The sequence below is a fragment of the Camarhynchus parvulus genome, chromosome 13 (assembly GCF_901933205.1).
Source record: "Camarhynchus parvulus chromosome 13, STF_HiC, whole genome shotgun sequence".
NCBI lineage: Eukaryota > Metazoa > Chordata > Aves > Passeriformes > Thraupidae > Camarhynchus > Camarhynchus parvulus.
Window position 1 is genome coordinate 47,518 of NC_044583.1, and position 11,157 is coordinate 58,674.

Genomic DNA, 11,157 nt, shown 5'->3' on the forward strand with positions numbered 1-11,157 from the left:
TGTTGTTATAACAACCAACTTTTCCGGGATCCTCGCCAGTAGGGGCGGGAGAAAATGACTCTGATATCTGGGCCGGGCTACCACTGGAGGGGCACGCCCCCTCAGGTTCCCTGCCAAGAGAGACAGAGGAGTCACTGGCCCTCTGCCCCAAGGGCTTTGGCAGCGAGCCCGGATCTGAGTCATTCTCTTCACTTTTGCTGGAATAAGTATTATTAAATTTAGACAAATTAGACTGTTTTCGAGTTTTAGGTCTCGATTTGGTTTTTGTGACACCTTCTAAAACATTTTTACAAGTTATACATCGCATTTCTGACTGGGGAGACTCAGTTGGAAAATTGCCAGAGTTAAGCTGTGAGCCCAAAAGGCCAATTTTTCCCTCAGTAAAAACAGAATTAGGTTTTAAGATTCCAGAATCATCAGTTTGTGTTGATACAGAAGTCTTTTTACATTCTCTTGCCTTAATCGCAACTCTTTTTCTGGACCGAGCAATTTTAGTTTCACCAGCCTCTGGACCAACGCCCAACGCCTCAGTGTCTCTCCCTGCCCTGCCATCAGGAAAAGAATCTCTATTCACAACAAAAGACTCTGTATCTGAGCATTCAAAAAACCCAGGGAGATTAGGACAATTTACCAAAAAAGGATTCTTAGAATTGCAAAGCAACCTGTCCTCTTGAACCACAGTCGAGGACGTATCTCTTAAAGGAAGGGAAGCAGAGGCAAGTTCACCCCCAGCCCCCCGAACAGACAAATCAGATCCTAAACTCATTTCAACTGTTTCTGCTTGTGCACCTTCAGAATCCATAATTTTCTTATCACAAAACCTCTGCAAACTCCCATTTTCCCTGCTAGCACAGTTTACACACACCCCCAAACACATTTCAGCATTAATCACATTCTCGGAACGCAACAAAAACTCCGAGCACCTTTCCCGACATGGCAAAAGTTCATTTTTCCGCAGAGGAACTTGTGGGAGCCGGACAGAAGAAGCAGGGACGCAGGGAAACCTGGAAGGAACAGAAGGCACAACCTTAGCTGAAAGCTGATCCAGTTCACAGCTTCCGGGAGACGCGACACTTTCAATTTTATCTGGAGAGATACCGAACTCACTAGAAGAAAACCGACCCCCCGGAGAACCTGAAATCCCCACAGAAGGTGATGCTGCTTCGGTATCGCTTGGATTTAAAGGCTCTGAGCAAGATGTTTTGTTTTGTTGTCCGGAAAATCCTGTGTTACAGTCATTTTGTTTAAAGCAGTCTAATATAGTTCGAGAAACAGGAATTAGCTTACATAAGGTCTCTTCCTTTTTGAGAGAAAACAAATTATATATGTTCCAATTTATTTGATCCCAAAATTCAAAGGTAAAAGCAGTCTGCAAGTCAATATTTTGAGTGTTCGCTTTTACCCAGACTAATAAGTCTTTCAGTTCAGTTTTTGAGATATCAGAACGTCCCTTTTCTTGTAAAATTGTGTCAATTCGGTAAAAAACGTCCCATTCTGATTTAGAAAAGTGATTTCCCATAGTGTCACCCAAGGGCCCCTAATAAAAATTTACTTACAAAGACAAGCTGCAGCAGTAGACGAAGGGGATGAAATAACTCCTTTTTTAACACCTTGGGTCTCCGACGCCGAACCGTTGAAGAATTTTCTTTTTTATCCCTAGTCTAACCCTTTGTCCTCACACGAGGAGCACCATTTGCGCTGGCAGTTTATATACAGACACAAACGGGACGGGACCACTGATGGATGTGTCGGAACCGTTTATTTTCCAGAATCTTTATAATACATAGTTTTGTCTATACAAAGATCCTGACAGTTCGCATCCAGGCAGCAAGCCAAAGAAACTCACTTGTTACAAGTCACCAAATACTCATCTTAGCCAATTACACAGAGAGAAAGCATATTGACAGTGATTCTATCCAATCAACATAAGCACACGTAGCTGGAGTTAAAACAATGCTCGCTTGTTCATTTATAAGAAAACAAAGCATAAAACCCTATTCATAATTTCAACCTTGCTATAGAAACTTTTTGCAACTTAGAAAGTTATTCCGAATCGCTAATACATAGCTCTATCGTTCTATTCCTCACGTCTTCACTACAGCTTAACAAGATGCATCAGCAATATCCATAACTCTGCTGCACTGAGGCCTGTCTGTTTTCCCACAAACCTGAAACCCTCTAACTTTATGGATTCCTACACTGTGCGAACTGCTGAAAGAGGAGGGACCCATGCAAGCTGAGTCAAAAGGACCCAACACAGCTGAAAGTCCGTGGGAAATTATTAGCCGACCTGGGGATAACCCTTCAGAGAACAAGCTCTAAACAGATGGACTCATGTAATCAATAACTGAGGTGGGAGATCATGAACTTCATAGGCTGCAAAGCAGCCCCTACAAGAGCTTGAACAAGAGTTGCAGATTTCCCTTTCCTGGGAAACCTGGGGTGAATTCACAAGTGTGTGTCCTGTGATTCTCAATGTGAGACGATAGGTGTTTGTTAATCCATCAGTGTGTGCAGCCTGCTATCACCCTTCTTCCTGTGGAGCATGGGTAAAAATTGCATATGGGGGGATGTGATAAAAAGTGGTGGGTATTCCAGTCTAAACTCACGAGTGCCTGGTGCCCCTCCTGTTTTGGTTGCATGCAGGGTAATTCTGCAGCGTGGATGACTCCACAACAAGAGCTCTGCAAAGCCTTGTTTACAAGCAGCGGAGGTGCAGAGTGTAAGGTGAAGCAACAAACTCAGCGCAGGGTCAGTGATACTGTAAAGTCTGCCTAGAACAGTGGTAAGTCTGATAGCAGCCAAAGCCAAATACAAAATTGGGATAGACTAACAGTTTATACTTCTGCCATCAGACTAAGGGTAAAACTTTTAACGAACATGGAAACAACCCTGAATGCCCCAGTCTGGCAGAAACTTTATTTAATTCATTCCAATATTAAACATGCTGGCTAAGTTATAAGCAAGCGCTTGAATTGTGAAAATAATTAATATTGTAGTTCACAAAACTTATACTTTTATTGCAAGAAGTGTTAAAGTAATAATTTTGTTGTATAGATGGAAATTAGTAGTGTCTGTGGCATGGGAAATACCTGAGGAACGTAAGAGCCCGCAGTTAAAGGGTGTCAAAAACAGTTTGCCTAGAAATTAGTGAAGGCAAAGAAATAGAGGGCAAGACCGGGTTGGCCTCTGTATTTGCCACCAAGAAGATCAAAAATACCTGCTGTAAGTTGCAATCTTACAGGCATGGATAGGTGGGGATATACGCCATACTGGACCTCTGTTTCTAGCACTCACATGTTGTCTTTTCCCTTTCGGGATAACAGCAAGATCGTGTCATAATTGCTACAGAAAGCATCACATAGAAAGAGAGCAGAGTTCCTCTTTGATTACACACACCTATGTCAACAGACACTGTTATAATTCAATCCAAATTAAGAATCTGTAAGCAAAATGGAATAAATTATTAGATTACAAGAAATTTAGGAAAAAGTGGCAATAAATTTAGAACTGAATGTTCAAAAGGAGAGAAATAAATTTGTTTTGTATTTATTCTTAAAGATACAGCTCAAAATTTGGTTACAAAACAGATAGTAAAAGGTAAAACCAGCAGAGCAGTTTAACTCTGTATCAAGCCTAAATCATCTACTAAAGCGTATTAACATTTAAGCCATGTATTTTTAACAAGCTAATCACCATAGTAAAAGGAAAACTGGAAGCAGCCCATTTAATGCTTCTGCGTGTAAACAAGAATTAAAGTGTTTTGATGAACAAAATCATAAAATCAGAGATGGGGGATTTGTTATAGTTAACTTATGTTTGTTCATCAAAATATGTAACATAACTATAGGAGCCTGAATGTTATATGTCACAAGGCATGCATGTATACTTAACAGGAAATCTGGTAACTGCACAGAACACATAATCAATAGCCTTGTTTAACAGGAAAAGCCCAAAACCCCCCTCGATAAGCAGAAGCAGGAAGCCCTATCCAGATAAGAATCTGCTCGCTTGCAAAATCGGCTGGGAAGCAAATCACGACCACCAGAAGCAGGAAAGACCCCAGCAACAGACCAGAGCGGGCGCATGTACGCAGAAGAAACAAGAAAATAAAAGACGGACTCAGAGGGGTGGGCAGTGGCGAGCCTTGGGAGAACAAAAACTCCAGGCCGTCCAGCGCGCTGAACTTGCTTGTTATTTCTTGCCTAATAAATTCTCAATTGGTATTCTGATTGGCTCAGAGAATTCTTAATTGGCTTGGAGAATTCATAAACTTACTTATAACAGGTTAAGAAAAGTTTTATAGATTTGTAGTTATTTTTTAGCCCCTGCATTGTTATCAAGGAACAGCTGGGGTTGGGACATCTGGGGGTTGGCTTGTCACTGTGGCGACATCTGACCTCCAGTCAGGATTTCAAGAAGTAAACTCCACCACTGGACAGGGAAGGAGTCAATGGACAGAATTTTGGGAGGGGCTAAAGGGTTAAAAGGCGAAACTTCCATTGTGTGGGTGAGCACAGGGTGGGGAAAATCCTTTGCTCCCGGCGCCGTAACATTTTCTCTGTTCAGTCTTCTGTTGTATTTTTGATAAGGTTTAATAACCCTTTCTAAATTTATGAAAAGTTAGTAGCTATTTCTCACAAGGCTGATAAAGCAATTTAACGGGCTGGGTGTGAGCAGAAACCTGAGGTAAGCCTTGTGGCTGGGGCAAGGAAATAGCACATTTTGGGGGTTGCTAAAAAGCATTTGAGACGAGGCCAGCATGAATTAATCCTAAAGATGCTCAACTCTGCCCAGTAGTCAGATGGGGCTTGAGATGCCTCTGCTTTGCTGCTAGATGCATCAAGTCTTTTTATTCAGAGTATTCAAGATACTCAGCAGTAACTGATTGAAGTGGAGAAGCCAGAGCTGTGGCTGTTGCTAGGGGAATAACTCCTATTATACAGGAAGTGAGCACCGCACCAGCACAACGCGAAAAGTTAAATGTGGGGTTGCACAGAAGCGTAAGCCCAAGCCCCGCCGACTCCAAAAGGCCGGGTGGCACATCCCTCTGTGCTGGACAAATCACTGTCGAAGAAGTGTCTAAGCTGGTATAATTAAAATAAAGATTTTTTTTTCTACCCCTGGGTGCAGCTATGCTTTCCTACTTCTAAGCAGGTTTTGCAAAGGAATGCTATGCAGCCTTCTACATGTGACCGTGTCACTACGGTGTTGGTAAAATAAAAAAGTGTTATTTTCTGGTTTTCTCGACCGGACGAGATCAAAATTGACAATTTTATTGAAATCTGCAAGAAAAGGGCACCAAGAAAAGCTTTAATCAGCAGCTTTTATTTGCAGCAGCCGGTGACTCCAGCCGTCTCCTGCTGCATTCCAGGTACCCAGCGTGGCAGCCTGCACAGCCTGCAGAGGCAAACCCTCCCTCCTCGCCCGTCTGGCTGAGGTGTTGCTGTGCTTAGCAGCTTCTATCAGGGCATCGCAGCAGGTGCTTGCAGTCCCGGCTGAGAGGATGACGGGGAGAGCTGTACCTTTAACTGAAAAGAGATGTGCATTGCTCCACTGCAGTCCTCCATAGTAGCTTCAGAGTGAGCAAACCTCAGTGCAGAGCCTGGGGCTCGGTGCATGAGAGCAGAGTTCTGCTCAGACCACTGCGCAACCAGTCGTATCAACTTTGTAAAGGACTCACTTTTTAATTTTATTGTTATTCCTGAAATTTGTAAGAGAGAAGAGTCTTTCTATCTGTCTGAACCATGAGCGGCTGTTCAAAGAGATGCAAGCATGGGATTGTCAAATTTGCCCAGACTGTTTTTAAACTCATCACAGGCACTCTCAGCAAAGGTAAGAGAAACATTTTAGTTTATACTGTTCCTCTGTTCTGTTATGTTTGTAGGGTGAGTTTTGTAGGCTTGTGGGAGGTTTCCAATAAGGTTTATTGTTTGTCTCTTCAGAGGTGTTCTGGTTTAATTCTGGGAATTGGCTGTTCTGAAAGAAGTTGCTGTGTGCAATGAAGATTGGAGTTATGCTGAAGGCCTTATGTAATTGTTTCTACCATGTGTAGTTTGTAACCTGTGTTTATCAATCTGTCCTGGCCGGCAACTATAGTGAGTTATTTCAATGTGTTCAGAGAGGTGTTTGTGAAAACAATTGATGTGCAGCCTAAAAAACTGAAAGACTTCCTAACTGTCAGTAACTTGTATTTCTCTGTGTCATTTTATGCTTTACTGTCTCTGCTAATTTGAAGGATGTGTATACCTTGCTTCAAAATCTAGGTCATTGCTTACTGCATACATTTGAAATACCTTTTGCTTGTTTAAATTTTGCTTGTCACTTACACCCCTTATGCTTTCTCATGTGAAAGTGAAACAGTGCCAAACTTATTTATGCTGTCCTCTTTACTAAAATGAAAAAATAAACAAAATAAACTCTCTCTTCTTCTTTGTAGTTTAGTAGTTCCTCTGTTGGTGCCCTCAGGTAAGTTATGTTCTTTTTGTTGGCCATTCCTCTCATCACACTTCTCAGTACACCTCTGGCAGCTATGTGAGTATCAGTGATCTCTGTGGAAACTCCTGACAACTGTAAATAATACTATACTTGAATGCTGCTTGCCTGTTGAAATGTGGTCAGTTCTTAGGTGAAGGTCAGACTTGTCCAAGTTTTGTGTGTTTGGTTGGAGGCAGGGGTAGTTTTGGGAATTGATAATAGGGTTTGAACTAAATTATTAGCAGAGATATTTGTATAAGGCTGAAGAGTCTCAGTTATGATGCAGTTTTTAAAAATACAAAATCAAGCTCTTTTTTAATATAGTAATATTTAAAGAACAAAAAAAGAAACACTTATTTTTCACATAAGTTTAGAATTCTTGGAGATGTGTGGCTGTGTTGGCTGTTTGGAGCATGCAGATGCTCTACTATGGATTTTAATGTTTAAGTGATTTCTTAGGATAAAGTAAAGCAGGCTTAGGTAACTTTCAAAAAAGTAAATGTAAAAGTGCCATGAACTGTTAAGAGCAGTTTACTTTTGCAGAAACTGGGAAAATTTATTCAATCGTTCTCTGTAGAAAAGAAATGTAGCTCTTAGACAGCTTTCTCATATTAACATTACTGGCTTGCAAAAGAAATCTGCACCAGAAAAATGTCTGTCACATTAAGAATACTGGACAGGTTGCTTGCTTTTAAAAACAAGGCTGGTTTAAAATTACATCTGTGTGTATGTAATTCTTTTTCTTCCACTTTCCTCTGTATCGTCTATATCCTGCCAAACACCAGCAGAGGAAAGAATAAAGAATTGTAAAAGTCTGTCATACAAAACGGCTGACAGATTTTGGTTATAATTCATGATTAATGCCAAGATGCTTCTCTCACTATTAAAAAAAAGTGAGAAAAAACAATTACTTGTCATGCTCAGAAGAAAAGGTAGTGGAGATGTCTGCAAGATCTTGTTTTCTACAGCATATCAGTATGGTGAATTTGGTGTACTTTATTTGTGCTTTTTTCATGAGGTAGTGGTATACAGGATGCATGTATTATAGTCACAAGTGATCAGTCGTAAGTTTTGTGACATCTGCTTGAGCTCCACTGAAGGCAAGAGGACACTTGTGTTCTGGTCATGTTTCTCCACACGTATATCTAGAGTGGTTCATCTAATGTGGTGCTTTCAAGCAGCCCTTGTGTTTCTTGACACAAGAAATACAATAATAAAATGAGACTGCCACAGTTGCCTTTGCTCTGGCAATGGGATAGATGAAAATTTGAGTCTGACGACAGAATAGCACTGTATGAAGAGCTAGAAATGAAAATATAAAACGTCCAAGACCTGTTTCTCCTGCCCCCTGCTGCCTTCTGAAATGCACCAGCATTACACTATTGTGGTCATTGCAGCCAATGCAATAGTGGTGTATACTTTTACCCATCTCTTTCCCATGCCAATGTCTCACTTCAAGCTGTTTGGATGAGATAAGAGTGTCTTCCTAGGTTTCAAAGAATTTTAAACTCTGAAAAACTTCCTTTTTTTTTTCCCATTCAGCTTGTGTTTTAAACTGAGAGAACCTGATTCAGGAAGGAATAAACTACATGAATTAGTTTGTTGCACAGACATCGAAAACCTGCTATAATTAGAATAAATGTTTCCATAAAGTTACCTAAAAGAATCATAATTAGAAAGTTATTAGAAAAAATAATGCTCAGAATTGTTGAATTTTTTAAAAAGTGTTTATGTTCGTTTATATGTTCACCCCGGAGCTTATTGCTTAGTATTTCTTTTAGTAAAACTTCTGCATGTAAAGCCAAGAAATAGAAGCTCTTGTAAATCACTATTATTGGTTTTTTAAACTTACACCATATACATGCTTTTGCATATTCAAGTATTATCAGTTGTGTTTTTCACCCCACTCCTGCCTCGTTTCCTTCATGTTGTTTAATGTGAGAATTTACTTCTCCTCTGAATACTTTTTACAAGGAAGATCCTTTACTAGGCACAAGGTCCACTCTCTTCTTATGCTTGAACCATTTTGCAGGGTTATTGCAGTTGGAGATACTCCACAGTTCAACTGGCATGTAATCCTTAGCTGTGCTCTATGGCTTCTACTTGTTTTAATAATAGCAATGGTTATTTACAATATTAAAATGAAATTGATTGCAGCTATGAAGTCCTTCCTTTTGCAGCAAGGTGTGAGGAGGTGTGTTGGTTTTGCATCACGGAAGTGATGTTCTAAGAGAAGCTGCTAGCAGTTTCCTCTGTGTCTGAGAAAAAACCAATCAGTAATCAGCTTTGAGAATTGACAATCTGTTGAACTACTGAGGAAGCCGATACGCCTCTGTGAACACCCATGTTAAAAACAAAAAATCACGAGAATTCTCTCTTTCTTTTCTGGCCTGAGAACAGCTAACAAGGCCAGCCCAGCCCCCCTCTCTCGGCCGGGCTGGGTGGGTTCTGCCGCGGGGCCGGGCCCCATTGGCTGCTGGGCACGGGGACGAGAGGCCGTGGGGCTAAGCCGGCTGTGGCTGCTGACATCCTGCTGCTGCTAAGCCCTGACCCGCTGCTAGCCCAGGCCAGGGTCCGCCGGGCCCCGGCTACACCGGAGCAGCCCTGGGCCAGTCTAGCTCAGCCAGGATTCTACTACCACTGAGATTCACTCGCAACCATAGGACAGAAGGGAAGGAGAAGCTATTGCCCCTCCAACTGCGGCCTGCTGCTGCTGAGTTCTGGCCCGTCTGCTAAGATCTTACCCGCTTCTTCCCCACACCCTCCCCCAGCCCAGCCCCAGCCCCAGCTCTGGCTGCAAGCTACTGAGCCTGGCCGGGGTCAGGTGACCATCTGCAGTCCCCGGGCGAAATATTAACTCTTTCACTGCTTCAGTCTTCCCTCGAGTGAGAGAAAAGGACAAGTACAGGCATGTAAAGGAACTACATAAAAACACCGAGGTCAGTGAAGAAGTCAAGTCCCAGATGGGAGGGATGAGGAGATGCCTTAATCTTGGGGCTGTAATTCTCTTGTAAAGCTTTGGAGAAGACTGTAATTGATACATCAGACTCTTTTCCCCGCTAATACATGAAGGTATGGGGAGATGAAAATGTTCAAATTGTATATATCTTGCAAAGGCCTCCATGCTAAAGTAAGCAAATGTTGAAGTAGTTGTGATCCCATAAGAAGTTTGAACAGAGAAAGAAAGAAGAGCGGTGAAGACCCTGTGCCCCCTGGGAGAAAAGAAGAAGACCACTGTTCCCAGAGATGAAGATGCTTTCAAAGATAGATAAAGAGAACGTTTGCTCTTGAACAGCTCATCTTTAACATAGTACCCCATAAGTTGACATGGGCCATAAACACAGCTGTGGGAAAAGCTGTAAAAATGAGAGGGTCTTTATGATTGCAGATGTTCTGGGTGGCTGCTATTCATGGAAACTGAAAGCCATGAGAGAACTGTTTTCTTGTGGAGAGGTCTCCATAAATTTACTAGATGGATTCCTCTCCCTAAGTGAACTGCAGAAAGGCTATTCTGGAAGTGATAAACTGAGTTGTTTCTGTACATTGTGAGTGAGAAATAAAAGGTTGTAGGGGGAGAAGTGTTTTAAAGGTTTTATTCTGATTCTTATTATTCTTTCTTTTAGTTACTGTTATTAAAGCTTTCTTTATATGCTTTTAAAGTTTTGAGCCTGCTTTGCCTTCCTCCTAATCCTATCTCACAGCAGGAAATGAGTAAATATATTCTAGTGGGTGCATTAACGTTTGGCCAGTGTTAAACCCACCACATTAATTGGTGTGTTGGCCAGGAAATCTCAAATTGGCAAACCTAAACCACTACAGACTGTGGCCTCTCCCTGCAGTTGGTAGTAAGGGAAGTGTATCACATCTGATACCACTGTGCAGCCTCTGGTCTGGTTGGTGTGTCCTTATTTACATCTGCACACCTTATTTACATCTGCAACAAGTCTATGAGGCCGTAAGCCAAGAATTTCACAGTTGGTACTAGCAAAGCTAGCAGATTAGGGACTAGCAAGGTAGACTAGCAGATTCTGCCAGCTTCTTTTTTAGTATGTTTTTATTGGAAAGTCTTAGTACCAGAGCAGAGATTTTTGCATCTATGCAAAAGAAGGTCTCCTCCACCAAGAGCTTTGCATAGTGAGATGTATACACTGAAGAAAGCATGGCTGGAGAAGCATGCTCCGTTACAGCTGTCATGAGCAGGATAACTCTTATTCTCCTTGGCTGAGATGGGTGTTCAGTACCTCCAGAGAAGATCAGCTTCTGGAAATGTTACCACATGTGGTAGACAGTAGGTGAGCAGAGCACCTTCTCCAAAGTTGCCTTCATGGAGATTTTGTGGGAACTTAAGGTGTTCTTTCACATTACTCTGGTGTGTGAAATGGTGGTACATTTTCCATGGCCTGGAAGCAAGTAGGGATGGGAAGACTGAGTTTGTAGAGGGTTTCCTGTTGAGCAGAATGATTAAACGAGAAGCCTGTATATGTGAAGACACTGCTAATACCATTAAAAAGCTAGGAGGGAAGGGCCTTGCTGGGTTACCAAAAATGAAGCTGGAATGAGACCTCTTGGTTATCTATTAATGCGTTCTAATTATTAACACAAGAAAAGCAAGATTATTTTAGGAATCAACTCCTTCAAAATATTCCTTTGCAAAACCAGATAAGTTTCTGCAAATTAATG